Genomic DNA, 18,157 nt, shown 5'->3' on the forward strand with positions numbered 1-18,157 from the left:
CAGCTGGGTTGCCTGATAAAAAAAGGTATAATCCCCGAAACAGAGCTTCCCACTTGCGCAATACGGAAATATCTGCTAAATGTGCTACTTATCGTTGCCAATCTGGCAACCCTGTGCACGCGCTCTCTCCACTGTGGATAAACGCGCTGTCAGCTGCCTGCTCTGCCAATAGTTAGAAATGGCACTATAGTGTGCAGTGTTTAATAAACAGCCGTTTTACTAAATTCTGCTGAGGTGAAATTCAGTGCAGTCCTGTATCGTGATACGTATCGTATCGTCGCCTCTGTATCGTGATACGTATCGTATCTTGACATTGCTGGTGATACACAGCCCTAGCAGCCAGGGTGCAATACATAAATAAATTCATTAAAAAAATAGTTAATTTCTTCACTGAATGCACTATTTACTCTGAAAATATGTGGTTTCAGACTCAGCTTTAGTGTTAGTTAGTGCTTAGTGCAATTAAAATAGTGTTTTCCAGCTAATTTTCAGTAAATTATTTCTTAAAACTACAGTATACAATAACATTTAAGCAATACAGATTATGTAAATGAAATTAATATTACTGCGTTTAGAATGTAATTGAAAAAGAGGCGGTATTGATTCAATCAATATTGATTTAACGTTGAGGATGTGAAACTAAGCACTCAACCCAGCTAAGAGCAGGAATATAGTCATGTAACAGAGAGATATGAAGCTCTCAGAGATTTAGCTTGAGAGAGAGAGAGAGAGAGATAATACACAAAAAAAGAAACAGGTGCAGCTGGTGGGAAACAAGAGACAGGGGAAGGAAGGAAGACAAAAAGAAAACCGTCTCTCAAAGACAGCAGGGATCCAAAGCACAAGGAGGTTCAGAGACATGTACAGTGAGATAATGTGTGCCGGCACTGTGTTCAGTCAGAACCGAGCCTGAAGTTACAGCAACAATGCAGAGGAAAATAGAAACCCTTGGACTGACGGAACAGAACAGAACATCACTGATGCTCCGCTCCGCTCCTCTCCTCTCCTCTCCTCTCCTCTCAAGCTCCGTTCCTTTGATTTCTATGTCCAAAGAAAACATCTCAATGCTTTAGAAATATCACGCTCAACTGGGATTACGACTAAAACCCAAGAGATTCAGCTCAAATTTAGCTTAAAACAACATCAGACCAGTTTCTTACTAAAATATTCCTCACATTTTCAACAGGAGAAAATGTTCTTCAGGTCCAATTAATGCAACGCAAGACATTCTTCTCTTGTGTTGGCTATGAGGCATTTCTCATTGACAGTATATGCTCAGTGAGGAGTGCCGCTCAGTGTGCTATAACAACTAACATACACTCTCTCTTAACACTCCATCAAACCCCGTCTGACACATCTTTACATTTTGAAAAGTTACAGACAGTCCCAGAGCCACATACAGAGAGACTGGAGAAGTTAAGAGATATGAGAGCAGTCATTCTCCGTGAGATGAGCGCTGGTGATCCATCACAAATACTGTCATCTTGTGCTCACGTTACATCATTTATTCATCATTCAAACCCATATGACTTTCTTTACTCCATGGAACTCAGAAAGAGACATTTTGCAGAATGTTGATGCTGCTTTTCCTCTACACAACCAAAATAAATGGTGATCACTGTTGTCAAGCTCCACAAATGCCAATAAAAAGTATCATAAGGGTATTTTGAAAGTAGTCCATACACCGTAAATAAATAAATAAATATATTATAATTTGAAAAACAAAAGACTTTCTTTCTCGTTTTTTCTTATTAGTTAGATAAATCTGGGTTTTATGTTGCTGATAAATGAATGTCTATTGCATTATTTTCATGTCATGTATGTTATCATGATTGTGTTCTGTATTTGTGTCATTACTAGTTGGTATATTAATATTATATCAGTTAATGAAATAAAAAAGTTTTACTTTAAGTTTAAGTTCAATCCATAAAACCTAAAATGTTGCTATCCCAAATTTACAGTAAAGTTCTGGCAACCACAGCTGCGGTTTTTATTTTATTTTACTGTAATTATTATTATTTTTATTTTTTTTTACAGTGTATGATTCATCCACTATACTGTATAGTAGGCTTGCCGCGATAGACGGTGTTGACGGTGATACCGTTCTTAAGCCGCAACACCGGTTACGTCACTTGCCCACTGAGTCACCGACCCCCACCGTCGTTTTGATTTTTTATAGAAATAAAAATAATTTAGTTCAGTAAAAGAACAGACCTACTATATAGGTCTGTCATATTGTATCAGTAGACCTGGAATACAGTGCACTTGTGGTATGAACATTTATGACACTTTTTTGGGGGTGTGTGAACTATCCCTTTAAAATCAAAAGTGTGCTCCGGACAAGCAGACAGCTGTATGGATACCTCATAATGAGCTTTGATTATATTGCCTGTGGTACTGCCTCTGTCCTTAATGAGGATGACAAACACCAGCCAACTATTTACTTGACCATGGGTTGAACATCTCCCAACACTCATCTCCACTCACACACACACAGCCCAGCAATCAGGTCATTAAAACACTCCGAAGATGCCAGCAAAGGACACTGGCAGACACACAAAGGCTCTCAACCGCTGTTTTGCTGTACAAACAACAGCCAACTAGGCAAAGACGCAGGTGAGTAGAGTGGATAGAGAGAGAAGAGATGAAACAATGATGGAGGGAGAAGAAAAAGACATGACTGAGAAATGAGTCACTGGGAATATTGCACTAGTGGTCAAGTTCCAACTAACTATTAGTCTGAGCCTCAGATGACACATGAGAATACATGGTTTATGAATACTGCACAAAAAATATCAAAAGCTTTTTTAATTTTGAATGTTTTTTTTTTTAATAATGTTTTTCAAAGACGTCTCTTATGCTCACCAAGGCTGCATTTATTTGATCAAATCTACAGCAAAAACAGAAATATTGTGAAATATTATTAGAGTTTAAAATAACTGTTTTCTATTTAAATATATTTTAAAATTTAATTTATTCCTGTGATGCCAAAGCTGCATTGATTTTCATCATCATTACTCCAGTCTTCAGGGTCACATGATCCTTCAGAAATCATTCTAATATGCTGATTTACTGCTCAAGAAACATTTCTTCTTATCAATATTGAAAACCGTTTGCCATGATATTTTTCAGGATTCTTTGATGAATAGAAAATTCAACAGAACAGCATTTATTTAAAACTTTTTTTATAACAATGTTATAAAGTTCTGATGAACAACGCAATTCATTGCGAACTAAAAGTATTAATTTCTTTATAAAGCAAGACCATACTAATCTTAAACTTAAAATAAATGGTAGTGTATATAGCCAAGTTATATTATATATTATTATTTATTTATTCTTCATTACATTAATTATTAATTTAAAAAACATTAAATTAAAATTATTTGTAACAAAATGTCTTATAATATTACACTTTAATCATCTATACAGAATAAGTCATTAGAATAACTGATTAATTATTAATTTAAAGGTTAGAACATCATTAATCTCAGCACAACTAAACAATTAACTTTTTTAATTAATCAGTAAACTTTTTCAGCGAAAACAAATCCTAGGAACCCCTGCTCTCTGGGTTTAAAAGCAGACACAAACATAGACTACTACACACACATTGACGCACTCAGTGCATGCCCTCTGAGGGCACAGGTGTGTATGTGTGTGTGTGAGGTGTGAGAGGTGTGTACAGTGACAGATGGAGAGGGGCTGGTGGGGACAGACCACAGGAGCAGGATGGACTGAGCAGCTCGGCTGACTCAAACAGCAGAGACGCTGTGGGGCACAGAGCTTTTCCCTCACACCTACAGGAGGCCAAAGCGCTCTCAGCCAATCAGAGAGCAGGTGAGAGGGGGGAGGGACAGGAGACAAGGTGGAAATAAATTAGGGGCTACATGGCAACAGCCTCATAACAGATCCCCTCTCAACGTGAGACGGAGAGAATGAGAATGAGAGCCAGGCAAGAACATAGAAATGAGAGAGGGAAAGAAAAAAGAAGGCAAGAGAAAACCAAAGAAAGAGGTTGTGAGAGAGAGGTGCGTCTGAGGAAGAGGACTAGGTCATGGCAGTGCTGAATGCTTGAGGGTCTCTCTGATCACCATGTGGCTCTGAATTATTCACCCCGCAGGTTAAAAGAGTAAGCGTCCATTTGCTGTGGACTCCATCTTCACATTCAGTGACAGCTGTAACGTACCACAGAGAGAGAAATTGTGTTGAAAATAGAACAGCAAAAGTGCAAAAGGAACAGGAAAAGTGTGAAAAAGAATTAAACGTGCTAGACACGCACTGGGAAAGAGAAGAAGCAGAAGGGAAAGAATCCAGGACGAAGTAGGTTCAACATTTAAAACTGCATGAACTCCTGACCTTCCTTTGACTTCTCACCATGTAGCAGTACATGAATGTGAGAGACCAGAGGGCCGCTGGGGAACCAACCCAACACATTCAAACACATCTGGAGATGTTCAAGGAATAGTGAACCCTTATGTCATTCCATAAAATGAATGCTGGCAAGCTGTCAAATAAAAAGATGCCAAATACAGCCTATGTGACTTGTGCACTGTACTTCAAGTCTTCTGAAGACTTCTGATAGTGTTGTTCGGAGAACAGACTAAACTTTCCGCTGTTATGCACTGAAAATCTCACCCTCTGTGGTACCTTACAAATCTCATTTGTGCTTCAGCATATTATGATTGGACTGGGGGGTCGACCGAATATCGGCCTGGCAGATAATCCACACAGATATTAAGCATTTTTATGGTTATCGTTATTGTTCATTTTCAAAACCGTTTTGCCAATAACATTTTTTAAAAGCATTTAAAGACATTTAAGACATTTAAATTGACATCCCGTGGTAACTAGGATTTACACAAGCTTCAGTCTGGATCCAGAACACCTGAGAAGAGATGCCAACCCTGAAACAACATACAGAACTACCATTTGCTATAAGTTTGATTGCATCATATAATAATTGCTGTTAATAGTGTTCATCGTCTGTTTGATTACGTCTTTAATTGATTTTTCTGTACATTTCTGCCATATGTACATTAACTGACAGTCACCACTGATAAGCTACCACTAAATATTGTAGAAACTTAATTTGCTGTAAAGTTGCTTTGCAACGATTTGTATCGTGAAAAGCACTATACAAATAAACTTGAATTTAATTGATTTAAATTAAAGAAAGTTTTTGTCAGAGCCCTTGTTATTCTTAATTTTGACATAAATGTTCATTTGTACACCAGACATACATATCGGTTCAAAATATCGGTTATCGGTCTACTTGATCTGTAATAATCGGTATTGGCATCGGCCCTGAAAACCACATATCGGTCGACCCCTAGATTGGACAAACCTGAAGCAGTGAGTAAGATTTTCAGTGAATAACAACTTCAACTTCTATCTGTTTCTGCACACAAAGTTATTATATGGCTTCAGAATACAAGGAATATGCATTAGTCATATATAAAATGCCTTTATGATACATTTTCAAAAAATTTGAAGAAAAATATGGGGGGGGGCACCAAATTGGACAAAAATGCCTTTGCACAATTAAACTAAATTATTACTGTCACAAATAAAGTGAAATTGAAAATGAAATGAAAAGTGACAGTGGGATTCAATTTAGATGTGCTGCATTAGTCATATATAAAATGCCTTTATGATACATTTTCAAAAAATTTGAAGAAAAATAGGGGGGGGGCACCAAATTGGACAAAAATGCCTTTGCACAATTAAACTAAATTATTACTGTCACAAATAAAGTGAAATTGAAAATGAAATGAAAAGTGACAGTGGGATTCAATTTAGATGTGCTCATGTTATTTCTTTTTACAAGTTTTTACAATGTTGCACATTATAACCAATCACATGTGATTCTTTTCAATTTATGAATGCAACAGTCAATCAGAGGCCAGAGTTTTGATCAGTGCTTGCTGACTGAATTCTGCACTCTCGTGAATTCTCTCATCATAAACAACAAAGTTCAGATGTACATATGCTGCAAGTGTAGACATCTTAATTGAATATAACGGGAGATTTCTTCTTTTTTTTGAGAGAGTGCTTAAACTTGCGCTAGACTTAAATAATGTAGATATTGTTCTTTGATCATGTAAATGTTCTTTGCTTGCTTTCTCTATATAATTTATTCGCTTAGTTACTAATTGGTAACAACTAACAATGTTTTTATGAAATTACAATAAATATTTAATGACATGACACCAATATCTGTTATTCACATAAAAAGACAGCTTTAATATGTGTTGCGTATTTCTGATTTCTTAACAGCCTAAGTACAAACAACATATGCTAAAACAGCAAGCACCACAAAACACCACTTTCACTATCACTTTTTTTCTTTTTTTTTCCCCTTTCTAACTTAAAAAATGGGAACGGAAGAAAAATAAATGAATTGGTCAAAATGGCACAGTGGTACACCGCACATGATTTAAGCTGACCTACAGAGCAAACACATTAGCTTGACAGTGAAAATAGTCTGCGTGTATGACTGAGGACTCCAACCGTGTGTTCAGCATGAGTAAACAGTTGATATGGCTGGACTTACTCAATTATTAATACAAGACAATTTCCTCAGCTGGCCAGAGCAGGGGATCCGATGCACAGCAGCTCACCCTTGACTCTGACAGCAACTATCCCTCACTGACATCTGCCCACACGCTTCAACCAAGAGCCCCTCATTCCTCTTAAAATGTCATAGCGTGTAGACTGACGGCCTTGTGTTTCACAGACTGATACATGCTTTCAAAATTCAGAGCCTTACTTCCTCATTAATGCTTGTCAACAAGATTATCCGTGACAGACTATAACAGGAATGACCCAAAGGACAATGCTGCCTCACTGCTATGCGCTGTGAATCTGTTTCTAAATTGATGCAGACCTATATTGCTGCAAAAAACTGTGTGCTACATATAGTGGAGTCTAAATGAATTTAATGAACTTCCGAATGTTTTTGTATTTCATTTTTCTCTCTTTTTCTTTAATGAAAGCAGCACACCAGCTGCATGAACTCAACCAGTATGTGTTAAACTTGATGATCATGTTCTCCAGAATTTAACGAAGAACATCTGACTGTCTGTATAAAAACTTCACTAATTTGACTGTCACAAACTTGACTTAAAAATAGCTCATAGAGTAGTTTGCTCAAAAATGAAAATCTGCTGAAAATGTACTCTTCCTCAGGCTATCCAAGATATAAATGTGTTTGTTTCTTCATTAGAACAGATTTGGAGAAATTTAACATTACATAATTTGCTCACCAATGGATCCTCTGCAGTGAATGGGTGCCGTCAGAATGAGAGTCCAAACAGCTGATAAAAACATCACAAAAATCCACAAGTAATCCACACCACTCCATTAGTGTAAATCTGTGAAACAAATCCATCATTAAGGCATTTTTAACTTTAAAGCGCTGCTTCTGGCAGTAGCCCCTCACTGCAGAACAAAGATCCAGGGGGCGGGGTTGGATCCACATCTAGGGGGTGGAGATGGTAGGTTTAGGGGTTGATATGGGTGGGTTTAGGGATCAGGGGGTGGAGACGGGTAGGTTTAGGTATATGTAAGGTGGGAGGAGTTGGATCTGGATCCAACCTCGCCCCCTGGATCTTGTGTTCTGCAGTGAGGACCATCTCGCTTCTGGGCCAAAATAGTCTATAATCCATAATAACACTTCATAACACACACATCTCCTGTTGTCCTCTCACATTAAAAAATCCTTTTGTTTAGAAGTGTTTTGGACTGTTAGGGTTAGGGTTAGGGGCGATGTCTGTGCGTATTTCTCTCCTGGTTCAGAGAAGATAAGTATTTCACTGAAAAAAAAAAAAACAATGTTATGAATAATGGCTCATATTTTTTGCCAGAAAAACCAGTATGAATTAACAGTATTAATGATGGATTGTTTAATTGCAAACATGCAACTTTTGACTTCACAAGACATTAACTGATGGGCTGGAGTGGTGTGGAATATTGTGATGTTTTTATCAGCTGTTTGGATTCTCATTCTGATGGCACCCATTCACTGTAGAGGATCCACTTGTGAGCAAGTGATGTAATGCTAAATTTTGTAATTTCTCCAAATCTGTTCCGATGAAGAAACAAACTCATCTTGGATGGCCTGAGGGTGAGTAAATTTTCATTTTTGGGTGAACTATTCTTTTAAATATTTCTTGTTCATTTTGTCACTACCCTTCATTTTTTCCCCCTAAAATGTTCTATTTATTTCCGTGTTTAAACTAGAATCTCCATCCCAGATTTTCAACGAGGCCTCGGACTTTTAGACTGCACTGAATGTATTTCCTAATGCCCTTTTTCTTTTTATTAGAAGAAATGTCCTGTCTCACTCCTGCCTGTCTATCAGTCATAACCCTCCCTGTCTGATTGTTTTGAGAGAAGAATGAATTATAAATGAATGGGTGCTCAATCTGGGCAAAATCAATACTAACAAGGTCCAAGTTAACTGTGCCGGCACGGTGCTTTCCCTCAGTCTGCCATCCCGCCACACCGCACACACACACACAGTCTACAGAGACATCTCACCCTCTTTGCATGCAAACTATCAGCAGGCTGGGCAGCAACCGAGCCCTTTCAGCAGATAATGAGGATTGCTTTTCAACCGATGCGGCTTTTCTCTGCAATAACATTCACGCTCGTAAATGAATGGAGAGAGCATTAAATGCCTCCTCCTCCACTCCTCCAGTGATCCATCTATCAGCACGGGTGGCCAGCACTGTCAGTCGGACAGAGGGGTGGGAGGGGAGAGTGATTGAGCGTGGCAGAACCTCCTTCATCATGCCACTTAGCCTCACAATTCCTCCCAGGGATCTATGCTGCCGAGACGGGGGATTGAGGAGAATCTGGCCAAGTCCCTCTGTTCTCTTTCCCCACCCAAACATTTCTCCTCACATCAGCCCATCCAAGCAGAGAGACCCTCACTTACCCTCCTGTTCCAGCTGCCCCAATCTCCAAGGCATCCCGTCCCCACTTCACAAGCTCCTGCTGGGCTGACATATCCTCGCAACATGTTCCCATCTTGAATTATTCACCTACACTGCTAGGGTTCACAAACCCTGCAATAGATGAACAGGAACAACCATTGTTTTAAAGCTGAAGGGTTTCTGCCGAAGGGTTTCATTTCTTGTGCCACTAGTACTATGAAACTGTATTGAAAAAATAATGAAGTTTTTAAGGGGTCAGGGTTTGGCTGGTTAGCATGGCCCCGTTTGCTTCTGCGGATACATGCAGCAACATCAAAAACGATTTTCTCTATTGACAGCCACTCAAAATTAGCCATGTATTGTGATGGAATACTTTTTTTTCAAGCAACACATATTGCTAATATTTTATTATATAACAGCAGAACAGTAGATGTGATTTTTTTCAGTGCCTGATTTGGAAAATTGTGAAAAATGAAGGTGGCAAACCAGTCTGTTCACATAATGGCTCAGGAGAGAAAGTTGAAAACTGTCACTGAAAAAAATTGGGGTGAAACAATTTTCACTTTGAAAGTGAATTAAAAATAAATGGAAAGTAACACTGAATTAAACATGGTGTGAAACAGACAGACAGACAGACAGATAGACAGATAGATAGATAGATAGATAGATAGATAGATTATAAATCATATACTTCTGGCATATCTCACACCAGCCCAGCAAGTGGCGTTGAGATAATAGGAAATGCTAACAGACAGTGTTCCACAGCTATAATAAAAGGCAATGTTGTTGGTCGGGGATGCCCAAAAAAGCAGAAATGTTCTGACACGGCGCCAGAGTGTTTTTCAAGTTCTCAACCAACAAATGTCTTACTTATAGTTGTTTTCGCATAATACGCTTGGACAGGAGAAAGTATTTTACCATCAGAAAAAAAAATTACACACTGTCTGCCCAGGTTAGCAGTCATGAAGTCTTGTTTCCATGGCTTTTTGACCTTAAAGGATGGTTTGAAGCAATAGTACACTAAATGGTAATGTAAATGCATTTAGAAGCATTGACTTTGACTGCAGGTGATATTTGGTACGTCTTGACCTGCCGATCTTACACCCACATGGGCCGAGCAAAAGAAGCCTAAAACGAAGTCATGGAAAAGCAGTGAATTAGAGAGTTAGATAAGTCAAGCTCTTCCACTCTGCTCTCAGGTCTTTGACATGGCCGTGGCGGAGTTGCACACGTTACGTATTGCATAAGCTGCTCAATAATGCAAGGCACTGAATGAAAAATACATCGGCCTTGACTTTGAATGCACAGGCGTTAGTAGGGCGCCGAGAGCCTCATGAGGGCAGGTTTAAGATGACAAACACAACCTCCTACAAGCAAAAGGACGAGAGGTTAAAGAGAGACAGTGGCGGAGAGAAACAATGATTTATGTATTTAATGACTGGTTTTGTGTACGCCACAATTTCAGATCTGCTGTTAACTGATCAAGTCTCTTATGAAGGTTGAGACTGTGACAAGACTTTGAACTGAAACCTTCATTGACATTCAAGTCAAAAGACATTTTTCAATCTCACACCCAGCTTCTAGAATTTTTACCAATTTTACAAGGACATCACACAAATGTTGCAGCATTGGAAGAGCAAAAAGACATAAAAGACAGGGGGGTAAAAAAGCTAATTTAAAAGAAATTGCTCATTAAGGATAAAAAGAAAGAAAGAAATAAAATAAATTAGAAATAAAATAAATTATATTTGAAACATTAGTCAAAGTCAAATAGCATTCTTATGTTAATAAGATATATACATATACATACATATATATATATATAGTTACAATATATATTACAATATATATTGTTTGTACTAGAGCCTTACATTGTCAAAACAAAACAGGTTTAACCTGTTGCTATACACAATTTGTGCATTAAAGCCAGGGTTATTTTCAGTGAACACTTTCCAAAGACAAAAAAGCTTTAACTATTTCTTTCTGAATACACCCAAAATGAAAAATTATTTTATAATTTAGTCACTCTCAAGTCATTCCAAACACACACAATTTTGGTTAACTTTTGATACACAAATTAAGATATTTTTAATGAAACCTGAGAAGTTTCTCTTTCTCCACTAAAAAGTCCTGGTAACCAAAACTTAAAAGACCCAAAAAGATCATAAACTGAATCTTATACAGAAGCTTAAACCTGCATGAGTGACACACCAGTGAGGCTTCTTTATGCGCATGCTAATGACACATACATGAGCTCCCATGTTTGCCATATTTGTATGCTCTATGTATGCATGTTTATGTGAAAAAAAGTGTAAATTAAATCTGTTCATGATATAAAGCAATCATATCTCTTTAAAAGACATCAGATTCGTCTTAAGATATCTTTATGACCTTCTGGGATCCTCTAACATTTGATTTCATTAAAACCTCTCAGGTTTCATAAAAAAATATCTTAATTTGTGTTTTGAAGATTAACCAAAATTTATGGGTTTGGAATGACATGAGGGTGAGTTAATTATGACAATCACTGAACAATCATTATCAAGTATAATTAAATATGAAAACTTTTTTACTTTTACTCAAGTATGCATTCAAATTGATAACTTTCCCCCTTCCTTCACTTACAAATTTCCCAATATTTTTCACTATATTCTAGTGATAAATAAATAAATTAAACAGCTTCTCAGAGACCTCCATTTTGTTCGACATCTTTGGTGTATTGTGAACGCTAAACCCAAGTGGCTTTAATGTGTCTGAGCCGCTCGAGGGGTTCCTGTGGTGAAAGAGTGAGGGCTGTAAAGGAGTGTTGTTTTCGGGGAGGATGGCAGGGAGTTGAAGTGGTGCTCAACTGACGGGGTTTTGATGTTACTATTTCAGAAAGCCCTTTGATCCAAATACAGCTCTTGTTTGTTTGTTTTCCATGATGAAATATCTCAGCACGGGAGTCATGCAAGAATTTGGATCATTAGCATAGCGTAAACAGCCACTGCACGGGACAGAAAATAGTGACGGATTACTCCTTAATATAATCCGCTGTTTATTCACATCCACTAAACCATGTTCTCAAATAACCCGCCCGTCATCAAGTCTACTGAACTGTGACATTTATGGCGGCAGATTGTACATTTGTGAGAGATCATTAAGCATAATTACTAAATGTTCCTCGCTCTTGATATCACTGAGACAAACAGAGCACAATCTTACACCTTACGGTGCTGAAAATGACTTAGCGGTTTTGCATGATTAGAACAGAATAGAGCTGAGTTGAGGAATCGTGAGCGAGATATAAAGGCCTTATGCACACGTGCATTCATCATTCGCCGAGGTGTGCAGGGAAAACAGGCCTGTATTAGCACGCGTACACAAACGCTGCCCTGAGATTCAGCATTTAACAGCGGCTCTGAGGGAATACGAGGTGAGACAAACAAATCCCATATAACCTACTGCCACACTGATGTAGTGTCACGAGGCCGGAGGCGCAAACCGGCGCTAATGCCCTCCGTAGTGCATATCTATAAGTGGGTAGCGAAGTTTATGTGAGAACGCAAACTGAAAACAAAGAACGAGAGAGAGAAATCGGAACATGTATAATTCATGTCCATTTAGCCTATTGTTTGTCATTTGCAACTTGTCCCATTTCCTTTTTTCCCGCTCCACAGCGACTCGACGGGCCTTCCTAATAAGTCACAATAAAACACGTCTTCATCAAAGTAAAGAAATAAGCCTTTGTCTCCAGCACTGCAAGACACTAGAAAGAAATACCACACTTCTCACTAAATTGAACTCTTGGAGAGTGGTTCGCTTTTCTTTCCGGGGCGCTATTGAAGATTTCCCGAGCCACGGCCACAATGAAAATGCAAATACACCCCATGCAGAGCAGACTGGATGCCACACTATCAACAAAGAGACAGCCGCAGAATTTGGGCAAAAGTACGGTCCAAATCAAACATCAGGATGATGATTAGAAACACACAAACCCGACAGGACAAATAAGCGCATGCTTGAAAGCAAAGCAGGGAAAAATACTCATACCTCAGGGGATGCAACCGCAACGTTAAGCCACCGGAGCAGGTGACAGACAGGAATAAGCTGGTCAGGGAGGAGCTGAAGGTGTAAATGGGGGCTTTAAACATGTTGCAGAAGGATTTGTAATAGTAGACTTGCTACATGTGCTTGTGACAGAACTGGGGCACAAAGGAATTTGGGTGTAAGGTTGTAATGTTTGAGATTTCTGGGCCAGAAATGTGTGGGCGGGTATTAGAAACAATCTGCACGGAGGAATATATGATGAGCTGTTGCCCTGCGACGCCCTTCCTCCTCTGCGCTGATTTTCTCCTCAGCTCGCTGTCTCTCCTGAGCTCACACGGACACTCAGGAGGTCTTTCTCCTCCTCACCATCTGCTAATTCAGGGCCAGACTCTAATCACCTGCTCCAATGCACCACTCTCATTCACAAACACCAGGCAAACCGTCTGCCACCTCGCAATGTAATTACTGTCATAATCAAGAGAGCACTGCTACCTCATAGCTTTACTCATGTAGATGCATGCTAATGCACATATTAGCAACAATTAGACCTCAATGGCACGGTCATCATGTTTAATGTTCAGATGCGCATTTCTGCACAGTGAGTCTTGATGTCTGATGAACTTGTCGTGAAATGGTTTTATACTTGTTTGTTTAGGCACATTATGTAAATTCAACTGCAGTATCATGTGAAAATAGATTTTTGTTGTTCTTTTGAGAAGAAACTAACCTGAGTTGTTCAGAAAGCATCATGGATTTGATGTCACAAGCTTGAGCACAGTAACATATGGCCGTAAATTTTTGCATATCAGCACTCGCCCACGATTCAGCAGCTTGGTCACCCTGGTCTGATGAATGCCATAATTACCAACACCATTACACAGATCAATCCTAACTCTGGTCATTTCTGTCTTAATAGTACAGCAGCAGAAACAGTCATAGGGACAGAGAGAGAGCTGGATAAAATACATTAAAAAATAAAATACATTTTGAAAAAAAAATCTAATAATAACAACATATAAGACATATTCTATAAATATAATATATAAATATAATCCAGTAACAAAACAGATTATAATATAATATAATATAATATAATATAATATAATATAATATAATATAATATAATATAATATAATATAATATAATATAATATAATATAATATAATATAATATAATATAATATAATATAATATAATATAATAATAAAAACATTTAAATGCAATCTATAATATATGGCTCTGAAAACTGAATAATTGCCTGCCTGAATAATCTACATTGTTGAATACCATTCAATTGCTTTTAATGATTTTTTTTTTTTTACAAAACTAAATAATTACAGAAAGAGCCTGAACATACAAAGCTATCTGAGAAAATAATGCCGTTTACTTTCAATTCACCATTGCTGCTTAAGGAAAAACACTTTGTTTTAACACCTCAGAGCTCTTGGCCAGTTACAGAGCAGTGCTTAACTTAGAAAGCAATAGGTAACTGACAGCATAAGGCTCCACAGAGCTTCACTAACTGCACTGTAGTTAAGGCTCATCCTAAGCAAACTCTATTGAAGTGTGCTGTCTGCAGTCTGAGTCTCCACTGAGTCACTCTTCAGAGACAAAGTCACTCTCTAAGCTGTTCCTTACCCTCCAAGCTTTTGGTCTCTTTACCACAGCACAGCGTCTGGGGAGAGAGATCACTTTGAGGATTACCCCAGGCTGGATCAGTCTCCACTAGACTCAAGCATCAAAGACCTCGACGAGCCTGCGCGAGACTGCCCCTACGACACCAGCCCATAAATATCCACAGAGCCATGCGAGAGAAAACTAATTATAATTGCGAGAGAAAGATGCGGTGATGGCAAGTATATTTTCACTCATCAGGCAAACGAGGCACAAAGGGCTTGTTTGCGAGATGGCACAGACGTTTCTAACCATCATTAAGTTATTAAATTCGCCCTAGGCGGTGAGTAAACAACTTCAGATGGCTTTCACGGCCAGTCCAGCTCTCTGTCAGCCAGGCCGTTATTGGGTTATGGCGAAACTTCGACAAAGAGCTAAATGACTCCGGAGAGAGAGTGGAGCGGGCAGCATTAGAGAGAAGTATGCCGGGAAAAAGCGGGATGGGGGAAAAAAAGATTGAAACTAAGACCAGACGCCTAAAGCACTTAAGATCGAGCAGCGCTAACAAGGTTGGGACTAGAATTGGACATGCAGCGTCGACTGAAATAACCTTTGATTACTTGCTGTCGCACTGGATAAAGTGGCTCATTGAGATATAGAAGCACTGAATTGTGCGAATTGTGCTGAATTGTGCGAGAATTGTGTCTATAGCAACCAGACATCTACTTGAGGGATGATGTAATGCATCATGACTGAATATGACTTGCTTAACTATAAGTCTGAAGTTTAGGCATGAAATGAGCATGGATTCTGAGCTAAATGTAGTCTTAATGGATCCTCTACTGTGAAGTCTAAAGTACTTTTGCTCCTCTAAAAAGATCTGATTGGGTTAAAACTAGAGAGCCAGTAACATCTGGTTTGTCTAGAGCTGTCAGAAAGTGTGTGTGAGAGGCTATCTTGCCTTCAGCGGCACATAAAAACAAAATGAGCTGTGATTTGCCGAACATGAAGAGATGGTGAATACATAGTCTCCCCTGTTACACTGCTGATAAAGTCTGAGCAGAATAAAAAACCAAGCAAAATAAAAATCTATAGTACTATCTGTATGATGCTTATACTGCAATGACAAATAATCAATACTGACATTTACTACTGTTCAAAAGTTTGAGGTTGGTCAAGAGGTCTCTTATGCTGTTCAAGCTTGCATTTATTTGATCAAAAATACTGTAAAACTGTAATATTGTGAAACATTATTACAATTACTGTTTTCTATTTTTAATATTTTCTATATAATTTATTCCTGTGATGCAAAGCTGAATTTTCAGCATCATAACTCCAGTCTTCAGGGTCACATGATCTTTCAGAAATCATTCTAATATGCTGATTTGCTGCCCAGGAAACATTTCTTATTAATTTTAATGTTGAAAACCGTTGCGGTGCTTGTTTTTTTATTTGTTTATTCATTATTATTATTATTTTTCTGAAAATGTGAAAATTGTTTCAGGAATTTTTAATAAATAGAAAGTTTTAAAACAGCATTTATGTGAAATAGAAATATTATGTAACATTATAAATGTTTTTACTGTCACCTTTGATAAATGTAATCAATACTTGCGAAATTATTTAAAAAGTATTAATTTCTTTAAAAAAAGGACTGACACCAAACTCAAAAATGGACTACAGACTAATATAATACAGTGTGCAAACTAATATATAATATAGTGTGCAGACTAATATATAATGTGGGAAGGTCATATATTCAGCTGAACTATTAATATTGTATTTTTATTTAATACACATTTTCTTTTTTTTCCACAAACATTTGTTTGAGATCAAACAATAATTCGCAGACCCCCTGCCGTACTGCCACAGACCCCCTGTTGAAGACCCCAGATCTAACTACTTTTGAGGCTCAGTATCCATTATATGACGATATTTCAAACTGTAAACAAAGATTTACATTGTGTTTTCCATATCTTTTTTTACTAGCTCTGTCCTAGAGCAATAAACACAGAACGCAAAACAATCATTTTGTGTGGGTATGTGTCTGGTTGTGTCATAAAGCATCACGCTAATTTGCTCTTCCATATTGTTTGCAGTTTTATGATAAGCTGTTATTGGTTTAAAAAGGCAGTACACATAAAGTTGACTTTTATCTTATTTTGGGAAGAATTTGTTATGCAGCAGACACACTCACCCAGAACTCATTCTGGCTCTCTGTGCTCACACACATCAATACCTAAAGCATGTCTTTCAAGGGTGGATCTGAGGATGAGAAAATTGATCAATTAAGCATGACTCTCTTTTTATATTACAGTCTTTGAAATGGGGATTACCTGTTAATTTGTTTCCGAATAAAAAAAAAGAGTCAGTGTCATTTAAATGCTGTGTACCTTCCCAAAGCGGTTAAAAGCAGCTCTGTGTGCCGCTGCAGATCTCGCTCTGTCCTGCTAACAGGAATTAGAGTTGTCTGTCAATCTGAATGACGTGAGACCAAAACACCTCACTGACTGAGGGTTTGGCATCCATCTTTAGCTCTAAATGATCCCTTCCAGCACTTCATTAATCACCAGTTCAGTTTAACAGCTGGCAGAAATATTGTGTAACCAGCAAACTCGATCTAGATGAAAGTTTTTTCTTAACGTCATATAAAGAACAATGTCTACTATATCAAGATGTCATTCAGTGACGCTCAAACATATTCACATAATTCATATGGTTCACTGCATGGTCAGAAATTAACTTTTCCATTAAGAGGCCATTTTTGGCCTCTGGAATAGACATATGTGAGAGCAATTTTTATCACCACCTTAATAATTGTATCTGTGTTTTCTTTAATCTCAAATACTTGAATTTAACCAATTACTTCAATCAATCAAAATACCTAAACTGTTGTCAATAACAACTGCTGTTTAAAATTGTGTCTGAATTATATGTTTAAAACAGGAGCTAGGCTGCAATATTATGACAAAAATCGTTATTGTCTTATTGCTCTTAACTCTTTCCCCGCCAGCATTTTTTTAAAAAGTTGCCAGCCACCGCCAGCGATTTTGATGATTTTCACTAAAATTTGATGGCCTCCAGAATATTTTGCTGTATGAATATCTGAATATGCAATACACCAAAATAAAGATCAGAGCCTCTACTTTTCGGTTTTATTCTAGCTTAAAGCATTCTTTTTTTATCAACACTTCAATATAGGTAGGTTTCGTAAAAAAAAATATAATGTTAAGCAAAAAGGTGAGAATATCACATTTTTATCAAAAACTACATCTGGATAATATTCAGTACGATTATCAAAGTATAAATCCAGTAAATCGCTTCCATCAATACTTCCAAAGCTTGCACAGACATATACCACTTCCTGGATCAACATTTTACTCTGTAACATTATGCAGTTTTCATTTATATGCTGTCTATTGCTGATGACGCATTATTTTTCATATGCATCTGTTTACATAAGAGATCACTAGTTTCTCCTTCCTGTTCAGGTGTGTTTTTGTTCGGGAGGTTTTGTACTCGTTCAGAAGATGCGTAATAGCGCCCCCGAGTGTATAACAGTGAAAACACGAA

General features: G+C 37.8%; 1 protein-coding gene across 1 annotated transcript in view; it reads right to left on the bottom strand.

Moving 5' to 3' along the window:
* LOC107707194 (glypican-3-like) overlaps nt 1–18,157 on the bottom strand; it is a 74,553-nt gene that overhangs the window by 44,479 nt on the left and 11,917 nt on the right. The window lies entirely within an intron of this gene.

This window comes from Sinocyclocheilus rhinocerous, unplaced genomic scaffold (genome assembly GCF_001515625.1).
Source record: "Sinocyclocheilus rhinocerous isolate Xijiao unplaced genomic scaffold, SAMN03320098_v1.1 scaffold174, whole genome shotgun sequence".
NCBI lineage: Eukaryota > Metazoa > Chordata > Actinopteri > Cypriniformes > Cyprinidae > Sinocyclocheilus > Sinocyclocheilus rhinocerous.